The 14,211-nt window shown below is 51.9% G+C and overlaps 1 protein-coding gene across 1 annotated transcript in view; it reads left to right on the top strand.

The window, feature by feature from the left end:
* The first annotated feature begins 1,279 nt into the window (after window positions 1–1,279).
* Window positions 1,280–14,211, top strand: part of LOC140424706 (protein lifeguard 1-like) — a 118,434-nt gene continuing 105,502 nt past the window's right edge. The window contains exon 1 of the mRNA XM_072508010.1: window positions 1,280–1,386. The gene's annotated coding sequence lies outside the window, so the exon portion shown is untranslated. The remainder of the gene's footprint in view (window positions 1,387–14,211) is intronic.

The following is a 14,211-nucleotide window of genomic DNA, read 5'->3' as shown; positions in this document are numbered from 1 at the left end:
GAGGATAGACAGGACGGTGGAGTTGAGGCCAAGATGGGATCAGCCAGGATCACATTGAGGGTGTTTAGGCTGGGGAGACTAAATTGCCGACTCCCGCCTCGGTCATGTGTTCGAGGGAGGAGATGCTCTGACTGATTTTGTAATTCAGCTTGTGGTCTGTAGCATTGTAATTAGCAAATGAGGAACATATCAGCCATCATAGAATGGCAGAGCAGACTCGATGGGCTGATTGGCCTAATTCTGCTCCTATATCATATGAACTTATGAACATATGTATCTATGGTGTGTACTATGTTTTTCATGTATGGAACGATCTGCCTGGACTGTACGCAGAACGATACTTTTCACTGTACCTTGGTACATGGGACAATAAACCCAAATCCACGTGGTTAGCACTGTTGCTTCACAGTGCCAGGGAATGGGTTTGATTCTCGTCTTAGTGGCCTGTGTGGAGCCTGTACGTTTTCTGCGTGTTTGCGTGGGTTTCCTCCACAAGTTCCGAAAGTCGTGCTGTTAGGTGAATTTGACATTCTGAATTCTCCGTTAGTGTACCCGAACAGGCACCGGAATGTGGCGACTAGGGGATTTTCACAGTAACTTCATTGCAGTGTTAATGTAAGCCTACTTGTGACACTAACAAAGATTAGATTGACATTTAAGGGGCATTTTGACAAATACATGAATTGGATGGGAATAGAGAGGTACGGACCCCGCAATTGCAGATTTTAGTTTAGACGGGCAGCATGGTCGCAACAGGCTTGGAGGGCGGAAGGGCCTGTGCTGTACTTTTCTTTGTAAGAAGTCTTACAACGCCAGGTTGAAGTCCAATAGGTTTGTTTCAAACACTAGCTTTCGGAGCGCTGCTCCTTCCTCAGGTGAGGAAGGAGCAGTGCTCCGAAAGCTAGTGTTTGAAACAAACCCATTGGACTTTAACGACTTCTTACTGTGATCACCCCAGTCCAACGCCGGCATCTCCACATCATGGGTACTTTTCTTTGTTCTGGATTATATTACTTGGCCCACGTCCTTGAAAGTTGTGACGTGTGCCCAAGTGCCCACCCGGGTACTTTATAAAAGGATGTGAGGCTACCCGTCTCCCAGACCGTCACCACCCTCTGCAGAGTGGTTGAGGGAGAGGTAAAGGGGGGGGGGGGGGGGAAGAGAACTGAGGGGTCCAGAAACATGAGAAACACCAGAGCCCATTAGTTTCTCTCTTCCCTCCCCCCCTCCACCTAGCTCTCCCTGTCCCCACCCCCCTGGCGGCTGGGATGGTGAATGACTGACGCTGAGCACGTGACCCGGTGCTGGTCTGAAGCCGGCTTTGAGGCTGAGGGAGAGAGACGGAGAGCGGCTCCGGGGACAACAACACCGAGCAGAGCGGCGGCGGTAAGTCAGCCAGGCCCCCCCCCCCCCCCCGGGAGCGGCGTCCGGGGGGGGACAGCCTCATTCCATCTGCCTGTCTCCCGGGAGCGCCGCATATTTATTCATATCATTAAAACAAAAACATCGTCATTCGACGGAGAATTGGTGGAAAATGAATATAAATAAATAAATAACTGCAAATAATCAAAGGAACGGGAATGGGATGGAGACAAAATGTCGGCGCCGCCTGTCCGCAGTGGGACACAAAACCTGACAGGAATATTGAATAATTCTCATTCGGATTTATGAAATGTAAATAGTTTGGGATTTACCCCACCTGCTGTCTGAGAAATTCTTCGTGCGTCAGAGGCGGTGAGGATGGGATTAGAGCAGTTGTTGCTGAAACCCCCCCTCCCCCTGACAGTCTCCCCCTCCCCCTGACAGTCTCCCCCTCCCCCCGACAGTCTCCCCCCCCGACAGTCTCCCCCCCCCCGACAGTCTCCCCCCCCCCGACAGTCTCCCCCCCCCCGACAGTCCCCCCACCCCGACAGTCTCCCCCCCCCGACAGTCTCCCCCTCCCCCCGACAGTCTCCCCCTCCCCCCGACAGTCTCCCCCTCCCCCCGACAGCCTCCCCCTCCCCCCGACAGCCTCCCCCTCCCCCCGACAGCCTCCCCCTCCCCCCCGACAGCCTCCCCCTCCCCCTGACAGCCTCCCCCTCCCCCTCCCCCTCCCCCTCCCCCTGACAGTCTCCCCCTCCCCCTGACATTCTCCCCCTCCCCCTGACAGTCTCCCCTTCCCCCTGACAGTCTCCCCCTCCCCCTGACAGTCTCCCCCTCCCCCTGACAGTCTCCCCCTCCCCCTGACAGTCTCCCCTCCCCCTGACAGTCTCCCCCTCCCCCTGACAGTCTCCCCCTCCCCCTGACAGTCTCCCCCTCCCCCTGACAGTCTCCCCCTCCCCCTGACAGTCTCCCCCTCCCCCTGACAGTCTCCCCCTCCCCCTGACAGTCTCCCCCTCCCCCTGACAGTCTCCCCCTCCCCCTGACAGTCTCCCCCTCCCCCTGACAGTCTCCCCCTCCCCCTGACAGTCTCCCCCTCCCCACCTGACACTCTCCCCCCCCTCCCCCTGACTCTCTCCCCCCCCCTCCCCCTGACAGTCTCTCCCCCCCTCCCCCTGACAGTCTCTCCCCCCCTCCCCTGACAGTCTCTCCCCCCCCTCCCCTGACAGTCTCTCCCCCCCCTCCCCCTGACAGTCTCTCCCCCCCCTCCCCCTGACAGTCTCTCCCCCCCTCCCCCTGACAGTCTCTCCCCCCCTCCCCCTGACAGTCTCTCCCCCCCTCCCCCTGACAGTCTCTCCCCCCCTCCCCCTGACAGTCTCTCCCCCCCTCCCCCTGACAGTCTCTCCCCCCCTCCCCCTGACAGTCTCTCCCCCCCCTCCCCCTGACAGTCTCTCCCCCCTCCCCCTGACAGTCTCTCCCCCCCCTCCCCCTGACAGTCTCTCCCCCCCCTCCCCCTGACAGTCTCTCCCCCCCTCCCCCTGACAGTCTCTCCCCCCTCCCCCTGACAGTCTCTCCCCCCCCTCCCCCTGACAGTCTCTCCCCCCCCTCCCCCTGACAGTCTCTCCCCCCCCTCCCCCTGACAGTCTCTCCCCCCCTCCCCCTGACAGTCTCTCCCCCCCTCCCCCTGACAGTCTCCCCCTCCCCCTGACAGTCTCCCCCTCCCCCTGACAGTCTCCCCCTCCCCCTGACAGTCTCCCCCTCCCCCTGACAGTCTCCCCCTCCCCCTGACAGTCTCCCCCTCCCCCTGACAGTCTCCCCCTCCCCCTGACAGTCTCCCCCTCCCCCTGACAGTCTCCCCCTCCCCCTGACAGTCTCCCCCTCCCCCTGACAGTCTCCCCCTCCCCCTGACAGTCTCCCCCTCCCCCTGACAGTCTCCCCCTCCCCCTGACAGTCTCCCCCTCCCCCTGACAGTCTCCCCCTCCCCCCTGACAGTCTCCCCCTCCCCCTGACAGTCTCCCCCTCCCCCTGACAGTCTCCCCCTCCCCCTGACAGTCTCCCCCTCCCCCTGACAGTCTCCCCCCTCCCCCTGACAGTCTCCCCCTCCCCCTGACAGTCTCCCCCTCCCCCTGACAGCCTCCCCCTCCCCCTGACAGCCTCCCCCTCCCCCTGACAGCCTCCCCCTCCCCCTCACAGCCTCCCCCTCCCCCTCACAGCCTCCCCCTCCCCCTCACAGTCTCCCCCTCACAGTCTCCCCTCCGCCCCCCCCGACAGTCTCCCCCTCCGCCCCCCCCGACAGTCTCCCCCTCCGCCCCCCCCGACAGTCTCCCCCTCCGCCCCCCCCGACAGTCTCCCCCTCCGCCCCCCCCGACAGTCTCCCCCTCCGCCCCCCCCGACAGTCTCCCCCTCCGCCCCCCCCGACAGTCTCCCCCTCCGCCCCCCCCGACAGTCTCCCCCTCCGCCCCCCCCGACAGTCTCCCCCTCCGCCCCCCCGACAGTCTCCCCCTCCGCCCCCCCGACAGTCTCCCCCTCCGCCCCCCCGACAGTCTCCCCCTCCGCCCCCCCCGACAGTCTCCCCCTCCGCCCCCCCCGACAGTCTCCCCCTCCGCCCCCCCCGACAGTCTCCCCCTCCGCCCCCCCCGACAGTCTCCCCCTCCGCCCCCCCCGACAGTCTCCCCCTCCGCCCCCCCCCGACAGTCTCCCCCTCCGCCCCCCCCGACAGTCTCCCCCTCCGCCCCCCCCGACAGTCTCCCCTCCGCCCCCCCGACAGTCTCCCCCTCCGCCCCCCCCGACAGTCTCCCCCTCCGCCCCCCCCGACAGTCTCCCCCTCCGCCCCCCCGACAGTCTCCCCCTCCGCCCCCCCGACAGTCTCCCCTCCGCCCCCCCCGACAGTCTCCCCCTCCGCCCCCCCCCGACAGTCTCCCCCTCCGCCCCCCCCCCGACAGTCTCCCCCTCCGCCCCCCCCGACAGTCTCCCCCTCCGCCCCCCCGACAGTCTCCCCCTCGCCAGTCCCCCCCCCCCCCCACAGAGAAGAGCCTCCACCTGCCAGCTCCCCCCCACAGAGAGGAGCCTCCACCTGCCAGTCCACCCCCCCCCCACAGAGAGGTGCCTACACCTGCCAGCCCCCCCCCCCACAGAGAGGAGCCTCCACCTGCTAATCTCTCCCCCACCCCCCCCAAAGAGAGGTACCTCCTCATGCCAGACCCTCCTGAGAGGTACCTCCTCCTGCCAGTTTCCCCCCCCCCCCCGAGAGGTACCTCCTCCTGCCATCCCCCACCCCAGAGAGGAGCTCCTCCTGCCACCGTTCTCCTGCCAATAACCCCCCTCCCTCTCGAGAGAGGAGTCTCCTCTTGCCAGTCCCCACCCCAGAGAGAAGAGCCTCCTCCTGCCAATACCCCCGTCCCGTCCCCTCGAGAGGAGCCTCCTGGTGCCGGTCTCCCACTCCCCCTTTGAGAGAGGTGCCTCCTCCTTCCTCCAAGAGAGGGACCTCCTCCTGCCAGCCCTCCCCTCGCCCGAAGCCAGTCTCCCTCCTCCGAGAGAGGTGCCTTCTCCTGCCAGTCCCCCCGCCCCCATGAGAGGAACCTCCTCCTGCCAATCTCTCTTCCCCCCCCCCCACCCCCCCCCACGGAGAGAGGAGCCTCTCCCGCCAGTGTCCCGTTCCCCCCCCATAGCCCCCAGTGGAGCCTCCCGGTGCCAGTCTCCTTCCCCCCCCCCCCCCCCCCCCAATCTCCTCCAAGAGTGAAGCCTTCTCCTGCCGGGTCCCCCCTCCTCCAAGAGTTGGGGTCTCCTCCTGCCCAGCCCCATCAGTGTCTCTGACCTGGGTTAGAAGTATGTGGACTTCTGCTGTCCACAGAAATGGGTGTTCGATTAGCATCTTGGCGTCAATGCAATTAGCCCCTTGAAGAAAGACTAGTTGAATCCCCTTGTATTGAGCCGTGAATTTAAATTTCTCGTTACCCGAGATGTAGTAGTTAAGTGGATTTCTTAATCAGGTTGTGATAACATTGTACTTGGTTCTTGTAGGAAGCTGTGACTTTTAAACTCTCTTTGTATGGAAATGTTGCAGTCTGACATTTTGCTTTGGAACAGATTGCCGATTAATCATTTATCTCTGACTGCCATTTAAGATTCAGATTCAGATCAGTGGTGAACCACTGTAATAGGAGATGTGAGGTAGGACCTGCACTACAGGTTCGGCGGTAGCTCCTGCCGGCTGGCTCCACCCACAGAGAACTGTATAAATATGTATGACCTCCAGTGTCTTGCCATTTCGCCAGCTGAGCAGAGGCCACACATATGACTAATAAAGCCACAGTTGTACCCAACTTTAGTCTTTGTGTAATTGATCGTGCATCAGATCATTGCTTTAAGCTTGTGCTCAATTGTTTGTCATATGGGTCACCTGTCTTGCGGCACGGTAGCACAGTGGCTAGCACTGTTGCTTCAGTGTCAGAACCTGGGTTCGATTCCCGGCTTGGGTCACTGTCTGTGTGGAATCTGCATGTTCTCCCTGTGTGTGGGTTTCCTCCGGATGCTCCGGTTTCCTCCCACAAGTCCCGAAAGACGTGCTTTTTCGGTGAAATGGACATTCTGAATTCTCCCTCTGTGTACCCGAACAGGCGCCAGAATGTGGCGATGAGGGGCTTTTCACAGTAACTTCATTGCAGTGTTAATGTAAGCCTACTTGTGACACTAATAAAGATTATTATTACTTTTATTCCAGTACTGACCATCCTTGGGAGACTGTGGGGTGGGGGTTTGGGGGGGGGCGTTGGGGCTGCATACTTGGAACAAACTTAGTGGAGTCCTTGGACCAGAAAAAGCACAGCGAGTGCTCATTTATGTTAAAGGATGAATTTAATGTAAAAATGCTTTGTGGCACACTGTGCTGGTTTCTTGATGTAGTTACTTTCAAGTTCCACAACTGCCTGTTGGAGATGGTTTCTTAAATGTGTAAGCAGTTATCCAGTTATCTGTAAGTGGGAGGGCGATGCATTGAGTAGCAGCTTTGCAGATTGCTATTTGATTTATTGCCTGAATGAGGTAATTTTTTTGGATGATAACTGGAAGCTTTCAAATATCAACCTCAACAATAAACCCAATCTGTTGTCCATCTTGTAAGGCAAAGATTGTGAGTGTTGACTTTTCTCTGTCGTAATATAGCTCCTGATTCGACTTAAGAGTTATAGTTATAGAATCATAGATGTTTACGGACGGAAGCGGGCCCTTCGGCCCAGCTTGCCCATTCCACACAGTTTCTATCACTAAGCTAGTCCCACTTGCCCGCATTTGACCCATATCCCTCTATACCCACCCTGCCCATGTAACTGTCTTAACTGCTTTTTAAAGGAAAAAATTGTACCCGCCTCTACCATTGCCTCTGGCAGCTCATTCCAGATGCTCACCACCCTCTGTGTGAAAACATTTCCCCTCTGGTCTCTTTTGTATGTCTCCCCTCTCACCTTAAACCTCACCTTAAACCTATGACTGTTGATCTCCAAATTTCTTTCTCTGTCAGTCTGGCCTCAATAAAAGTTGAGACGGATTCGCACGTAAACAGAAGTTATTTATTTAGCTTGCAAGCTTAATCATCTTACAGAAATGTAAGAGACATCCAGCCTCTTTCATTCCAGAAAACGACTGAACTAACAGACAAAGGGATCTCTGCAAAATCAGTTCAAATGGTATCAAGTTTCACATACTCGACGGACATAGGTCAGCCTATGTCCCTCCTGACCTGTTCGATCTATTCTGATTGGCTCACTTCCAATCCCTTTCTCTGGCCCCTATCAATGAAGCATCACCCTCATAGACACACCTCTTCCTGCTTTTTCCATGCGGTCTCAAATTCCTTTGTCCCTAACTGCAAAAATCAAAGTGGCTTATTTCTACATTACATTAACTAGTAACTCTAAAGTAACTATTTTATATCACATTCGTCATTCCCTCCTTTTATCATTCCATGATAACCGAACTATCCAATCTATAGCTACGGTTCCTCATCTAAAAAGATTCGTCGCTGCATTTCCAATTCCTGTCTTAGCCCCCCTTCATCTGCTTCACCCTCATGGATTTTAACAGTTAAATTTTTTTCTCGGTGATTGGGGCGGTGATCTGATCCAGTGCACCCAGCATTCTACCCATCACACATTTAAGGATGGCCAGGCCCACAAAGATGCAGCCGATAGCTACCACTAGATACATGGCCATATTTATCAACCAGTCCTTCCATCCTCCAAATCCCCAGTTACCCCAAGAGTCAGGATCCTGCATCCCGTCCAAGTGATCCCGTATGCGATCCATAAATTTAGTAATGTTAGCAGTCAAGTCCTGAATCCCCATAATACACTTGCCCTGTACTATGGCGCATACCCCACCCTCACGGGCCAGAAGATAGTCAAGAGCATACCGGTTGCGTAAGGACCTCCCAGTAGCCCAGTTTATCCAATTTTGAAATGCCCATTCGGGCCGCCCAGCAATGCAGAAAGCCCTATTCCCAACAGTGATATGAGAGACATTCACCCAGCCACAAAGGAGCTGGAGGCCAGCGTTCAATGGAACGCAAGTGGTGCTATAACAAACGCATTGGCCAGATGCCTGGGTGATATGGCACCTCCTGTCCGTACAGGTGGGAAACAGACATGTTATATTTGTGTCCACCTCTACCAGCAAACAGCCATATCCTTCACTGCTGAAGCAATTCTCGTACGACCGGGAATCCCTATTGGGAGTGAAGTGGCTAGGTATGTACGCCCTCCACCGTCGCAGCCTATCGTACTGTGAATGGGAATTATCCCGAGGGAGGGGAAGGCAAATAGCCGGTGGTGCTGAATCCGGATCGTAAGGAAGAGTGACTTGCTCGGGCAATGGCTCGGAACGCTGACAATGAACCACCGTTTGGGGAGTGCCCCAAAGCGGTGAAACAGAAAATAACCTAGACACCGCTGCGGGGTTTGGGTAGCAGACAACCCGTCCCTGGCCATACAGACGGTGGTAAATCTGGTAGAAGAGATTCATACTACCCGGGTTTTCCTCAGTTTGGCCTTTAATTAACTTAAGTGCATCTCCCGGTAACCTACGTTCTAGCTGTACTTCCCTTCTCACACGCCCCGTCCTCTCTCTAGTCCCTTTCTCTTTCTCATGGTCTCTTCCTACACTCTTCTGACAGCCTGATGTTACCTTTATTGTACCACTTTTAACACATCCAAAATCAAATTTACATGTATTCCAAAAACAAGGCAATGTCCATATAATGTTCCCTTCCCATCGCCGGGGCCGGTGCAGCTGCTTCATGACTCCCGCATTCTCCTTAACTTTGATGACCTTCCATGAGTCGATACCATGTCCTCGTATATGGGGGCAGTGAAGAACATCACCTGTGCATAGGTGATGTATCCTTGTAGATTGGTTGGGGCTACACAGATACATAATATTCCCCTTTTCCATGTCCATCGCCAATAACACGCCAAGCGAAGTGAGGCCAAATATCAGACAGACGATGCGTAGCCACTCCATCATGCTCCACACCTGTAAAATAGCACTGGAGAAGGGAGGCAGGTTAGTATCCGACCTTTTACAGTAGTGGAGATGGGCTCAATTTACAGTGATGTGGATGGACCCAAGCACTTCGCCCCTCCACTTTAACTGCTGTGGGGGTGGTAAGGAGAACTTGGAAGGGCCCGTCCCATCGCGGCTCCGACCCCTTCCTAGTCCAATTTTTTGACCATTACATAACTACCGGGCTGGACTGAAAGTGAGCTAGGTACTGGGCAATGGCTCGTGAGCCGCGCGGACTTGGCCATGGAGTTCCTTGAGCACTTGCGTAAGGGCTAGAACATAGGTGGTCATTTCCTCAGTCATCTGATGAAACTGAACCCGTCTGGGAACCTGCAGGCTCCAGGGAGTTCTAAGAGGCCTGCCATAGAGAATCTCGGCGGGAGAGAGCCGGGCCGGTCCCGCAGGTGTAACCCGCAGCTGGAAGAGGGCAACGGGGAGCAACTTAAGCCATGTCAGTCCCGTGTCTGCTCTTAATTTAGCCAATTTAGTTTTGAGGGTCTGATTGTGTCTTTCAACCACCCCGGCTGCCTGTGGTCTGTAAGCACAGTGTAACTGCTGGCGTATGCCCAACTGGGAGCAAAACTCCTTGTTAATTTGTCCAATAAAATGAGGCCCATTATCAGAACTTAACTGAGCTGGTATACCGCACCGGGGAATGATTTCCCTCATCAAGACTTTAACCACAGTAGCAGCTTTACTATAGATAGTCGGATACGCCTCAACCCATCTGCTGAACACATCCACAATGACCAAAACATATTTATAACATTGACACCTTTCCAACTCAATGTAATCCATTTGGAGCGTCTCAAAGGGACCACTGGGCAACGGGGTTTGCCCCTTCCCACAAGGGATACCTTTTCCGGTGTTATATTGCTGACAAATCAAACACCGATTACTGATACTTTGGGCCAACCCCTGCATTTTAGGGTGCCACCAAGTGTCCAGCAACAAATCACTAGTCCCCCGAGCCCCACAATGAGTTGCAAAGTGTACACATTCGATGACCCATAAAGCCAGTACATCAGACATACAAGTCTGATGTGCAGGCGTGGTCCATAAAGAGGAAACAGAATCATATGTACAACCTAACCGTTTCCACATTTGTTTATCACTCTCAGGAGCGTCCTCCTGTAACCTTATGACGTCTTGGATGGTTGGCATTGGCTTGTCAGAAGCAGACACATTCATAGTAGATCGTTTAGTCTGACTTAACATTTTAGGCACCATCACTTGCTGAATTTGTGCGGCTGTGCGCGCTGCACAATCTGCTCGTTCATTACCAACGTCAACTGGGGTTGTACCATTCGTGTGGGCAGCACATTTAATAACGGAAATCTGCGCTGGCAGAAGGAGGGCCTGCAGTAGGTCATTAACTAAACCCCGGTGGGATATTTGACCACACATAATCATGTCAGGTTGTTCTGACGAAATGTCACTCAAATCGCCCCTTATTGTGGTAGTTTCCTGAATCAAGGCTAAACAGTCGTGGCCAGGTGCGTCTTCATGGACAGGGGGACCACTAAGAAAACAGGCTGGATTGATAGTGGTACAGTATTTAAATGTCAGACGTGGATTGTTCAAAAGGTATATCTCATACCTATTCTGACGAGCTGCGGTAAGATGCTGACCATTCGCCCCATATCCCTGGCATGGTACTGGTCATGGACCTGACGTGTAATATGAGGGCTTACCGAAGCTGACTGTGGCCATAAATGTGGTGATATTGTAACAAAATCGGCTGTACCTTCTTTTCCCGTGACTGTGGCTGTAACCTTGACTGGCCATTCGGTCTCAAGTAATGGCCAGTATTTGTCCTCCAACTCCCTGTTTCGTCCAGTTCTGTCATAGGCCAGGGTAACGTGATGCAGTGATAGTGGCTGTTCAATGTCTAACGTCCACCACTGGGGGGGTGATAGAAATATAGCACTGTTGTCTCATCCTCCTCTTCGCTGATCCACCCACCCAAAGTCACTATATTGGAGCTCCTGCTGGTAAACTACCATTTCTGCCACTTGTTGGGATCGCAGATCATCCTTTTTCATTACATACTCAGTCTTAACCTTTGTAACTGAGCCTCCTTCTTGGCCTACACCCTCCTTCCAGTAAAATCTGACTGCCCTTGCCATCTGGGAAGGGTCGTTCTCTGTCCAATTCATGTTATTACATTTCACAGCAGTAACCACAGAAGGTGGTAGGCAATGCATTAACATAGCACAGTATTGAGGGGAATTCTGACCATTTTGATACAGCAAATCGCCTGACTGCCCCCGGTAGATTTCATTAAAACGCCCCAGACATTCCTATCGCTCATCAATCTTCCTAGGTTTTAGGTCTAAGATAACAGAAAGATTTATGGGCCTTTGAAATGTGCTATTCAACGCATTCAAGATCTGTGTCCTTCTTTTCTCTATTTGCTCTCTTTTTTTTTTAAAACTTAAAAATGTTTGAAAATTCAAATTGAATTACTGCAACTTGCAAGCTTAGCTCTGATCTCAACTCAGAACTAAATTTACAATTTGCTTAACACAAACTTGTATAACATTTACAACTTAATTATTTCTTTATCTTAACAATTTTTTCTTTTAACAAGTTTTTTTTTCTGTTACATACACATAAGTATTAGCAAAATCAACTATCATAAGTATTAGCAAAATCAATTATCATCTTCAGATTGACACTTTTTAAAATGGTGTCCATGATCTTCTTTAAGTTTCTATTAATCTCCAGATAAAATGAGATAAACCTTATTTCAAGTAAGTAAAATTTAAGATTCTGGCAATTTCAATCAATTGCTTTCGAAAATAATAACTTTTATCAAAGAGGTGGAGAAACCCACTGGTTTCCTTTAATTAATTCAAAACGTAACTTTGCTGGTGTTCACTGACTCAAAGGAAAGGTATCCGATTACACTGCAGACTGTTATCTCAAGGCCTGAGTGAGAAGCACTGTCTGTTTTCAACTCCGCCTGCTGCTGTTAACCCTTTGAGAGACTTCTGCTTCAACCTCACAATCTCAACTAGACCTCGGAACTTTACAGTCCAAGGAGACAATTTTAGCTTAATCAACTATATATTTAAAACACTCACACATAGAGTTGAACCATCTTCAGATTTAAAAACAGTTATACTGGACTGAACCCCCATCTATTGAAGTCCCATCAGCCCCTGAACCCATATAATAGACTGAACCTTTATTATTTAAAGTCCCATCAGCCTCTGAACCCTAATAATAGACTGAACCTTTATTATTTAAGTCACATCAGCCTCTGAACCCCGATAATAGACTGAACCTTTATTATTTAAGTCACATCAGCCTCTGAACCCCGATAATAGACTGAACCTTTATTATTTAAAGTCACATCAGCCCAAAACCCTAACCCAAGCCGAAACAACAATATGAAATCCCATCAATTAAAGTGCTAATCCCCAGACTGACCTGTGATTTTGTCGAGGCGGTCTTTCTGTGCCAACCGCGAGTGACCAGACTAATCAGACGATAAGAAGAGGGGAACAATCAATGCTGGTCGTTTTCCATTTCTACATTGAGGGCCCTTTGTTCCCGTCCTCCTGTTCATAATCAGTCTAATTCTGATTTCGCAGTTGGAACAGGATCGCCCAGAGAAATCCCGGGTTTCGGCACCAAATGTTGATCTCCAAATTTCTTTCTCTGTCAGTCTGGCCTCAATAAAAGTTGAGACGGATTCGCACGTAAACAGAAGTTATTTATTTAGCTTGCAAGCTTAATCATCTTACAGAAATGTAAGAGACATCCAGCCTCTTTCATTCCAGAAAACGACTGAACTAACAGACAAAGGGATCTCTGCAAAATCAGTTCAAATGGTATCAAGTTTCACATACTCGACGGACATAGGTCAGCCTATGTCCCTCCTGACCTGTTCGATCTATTCTGATTGGCTCACTTCCAATCCCTTTCTCTGGCCCCTATCAATGAAGCATCACCCTCATAGACACACCTCTTCCTGCTTTTTCCATGCGGTCTCAAATTCCTTTGTCCCTAACTGCAAAAATCAAAGTGGCTTATTTCTACATTACATTAACTAGTAACTCTAAAGTAACTATTTTATATCACATTCGTCATGACCTCTTCTTCTGGACTCCTCTACCATTGGGAAAATATGTTTACTATCTACCTTATCTATGCTCCTCATTATTTTATAGACCTCTATATGATCACCCCAAATCCTCCTATGCTCCAGGGAAAAAAGTCCCAGCCTCTCCTTATAACTCAAGTCCTGGCAGCATCCTCGTAAATCTCTTTCTAGTTTAACTATATCCTTCCTATAATAGGGTGACCAGAACTGAACGCAGTATTCCATGTGTGGTCTTACCAATGTCTTGTACAACTTCAACATGATGTCCCAACTCCTGTATTCGATATTCTGACCAATGAAACCTTGCATGCTGAATGCCTTCTTCACCTTGTCCACCTGCGACTCCACCTTCAAGGACCTATGAACCTGTACTCCTAGATCATTTTGTTCTGTAACTCTCTCCAACTCCCTACCATTAACTGAGTAGGTCCTGCCCTGATTTGATCGACCAAAATGCATCACCTCATTCATCCAAATTAAACGCCATCTGCCATTCAGCGGTCCACTGGCCCAATTGGTCAGGATCCTGTTGTAATCTTATATAACCTTCACTATCCACTATGCCACCAATTTTTGTGCCATCTGCAAACTTACTAACCATGTCTCCTACATTCTCATCCAAATCATTAATATATATAATGAATAACAGTGGACCCAGCACTGATCCCTGAGGCACACAGCTGGTCACAGGCCTCCAGTTTGGAAAACAACCCTCCACAACCACCCTTTGTCTTCGGTCGCCAAGCCAATTTTGTATCCAATTGGCTACCTCACACTGGATTTCGTGAGATTTAACCTTTTACAACAACCTACCAGGCAGTACCTTGTCAAAGGCCTTGCTAAAGTCCATGTAGACAATGTCGACTGCACTACCCTCATCTCCCTCCTTGGTTACCCCTTCAAAAAACTCAATCAAATTTGTGAGACATCACTTTCCCCTTACAAAGCCATGGTGACTTTCCCTAATTAGCCCTTGCCTGTCTAAATGCCTGCAGATCCTGTCCCTCCGAATACCTTCTAACAATTTATCCACTAAAGAAGTAAGGCTAACCGGTCTGTAGTTCCCAGGCTTATCCCTACCGCCCTTCTTAAACAAGGGCGCAACATTTGCTACCCTCTAATCTTCAAGCACCTCTCAGCTAGGGGGCTGGCAATTTCCTCCCTAGCCTCCCACAACTCCCTGG

Source organism: Scyliorhinus torazame, chromosome 6 (assembly GCF_047496885.1).
Source record: "Scyliorhinus torazame isolate Kashiwa2021f chromosome 6, sScyTor2.1, whole genome shotgun sequence".
NCBI lineage: Eukaryota > Metazoa > Chordata > Chondrichthyes > Carcharhiniformes > Scyliorhinidae > Scyliorhinus > Scyliorhinus torazame.
This window is presented reverse-complemented; position numbering and strand designations above follow the sequence as displayed.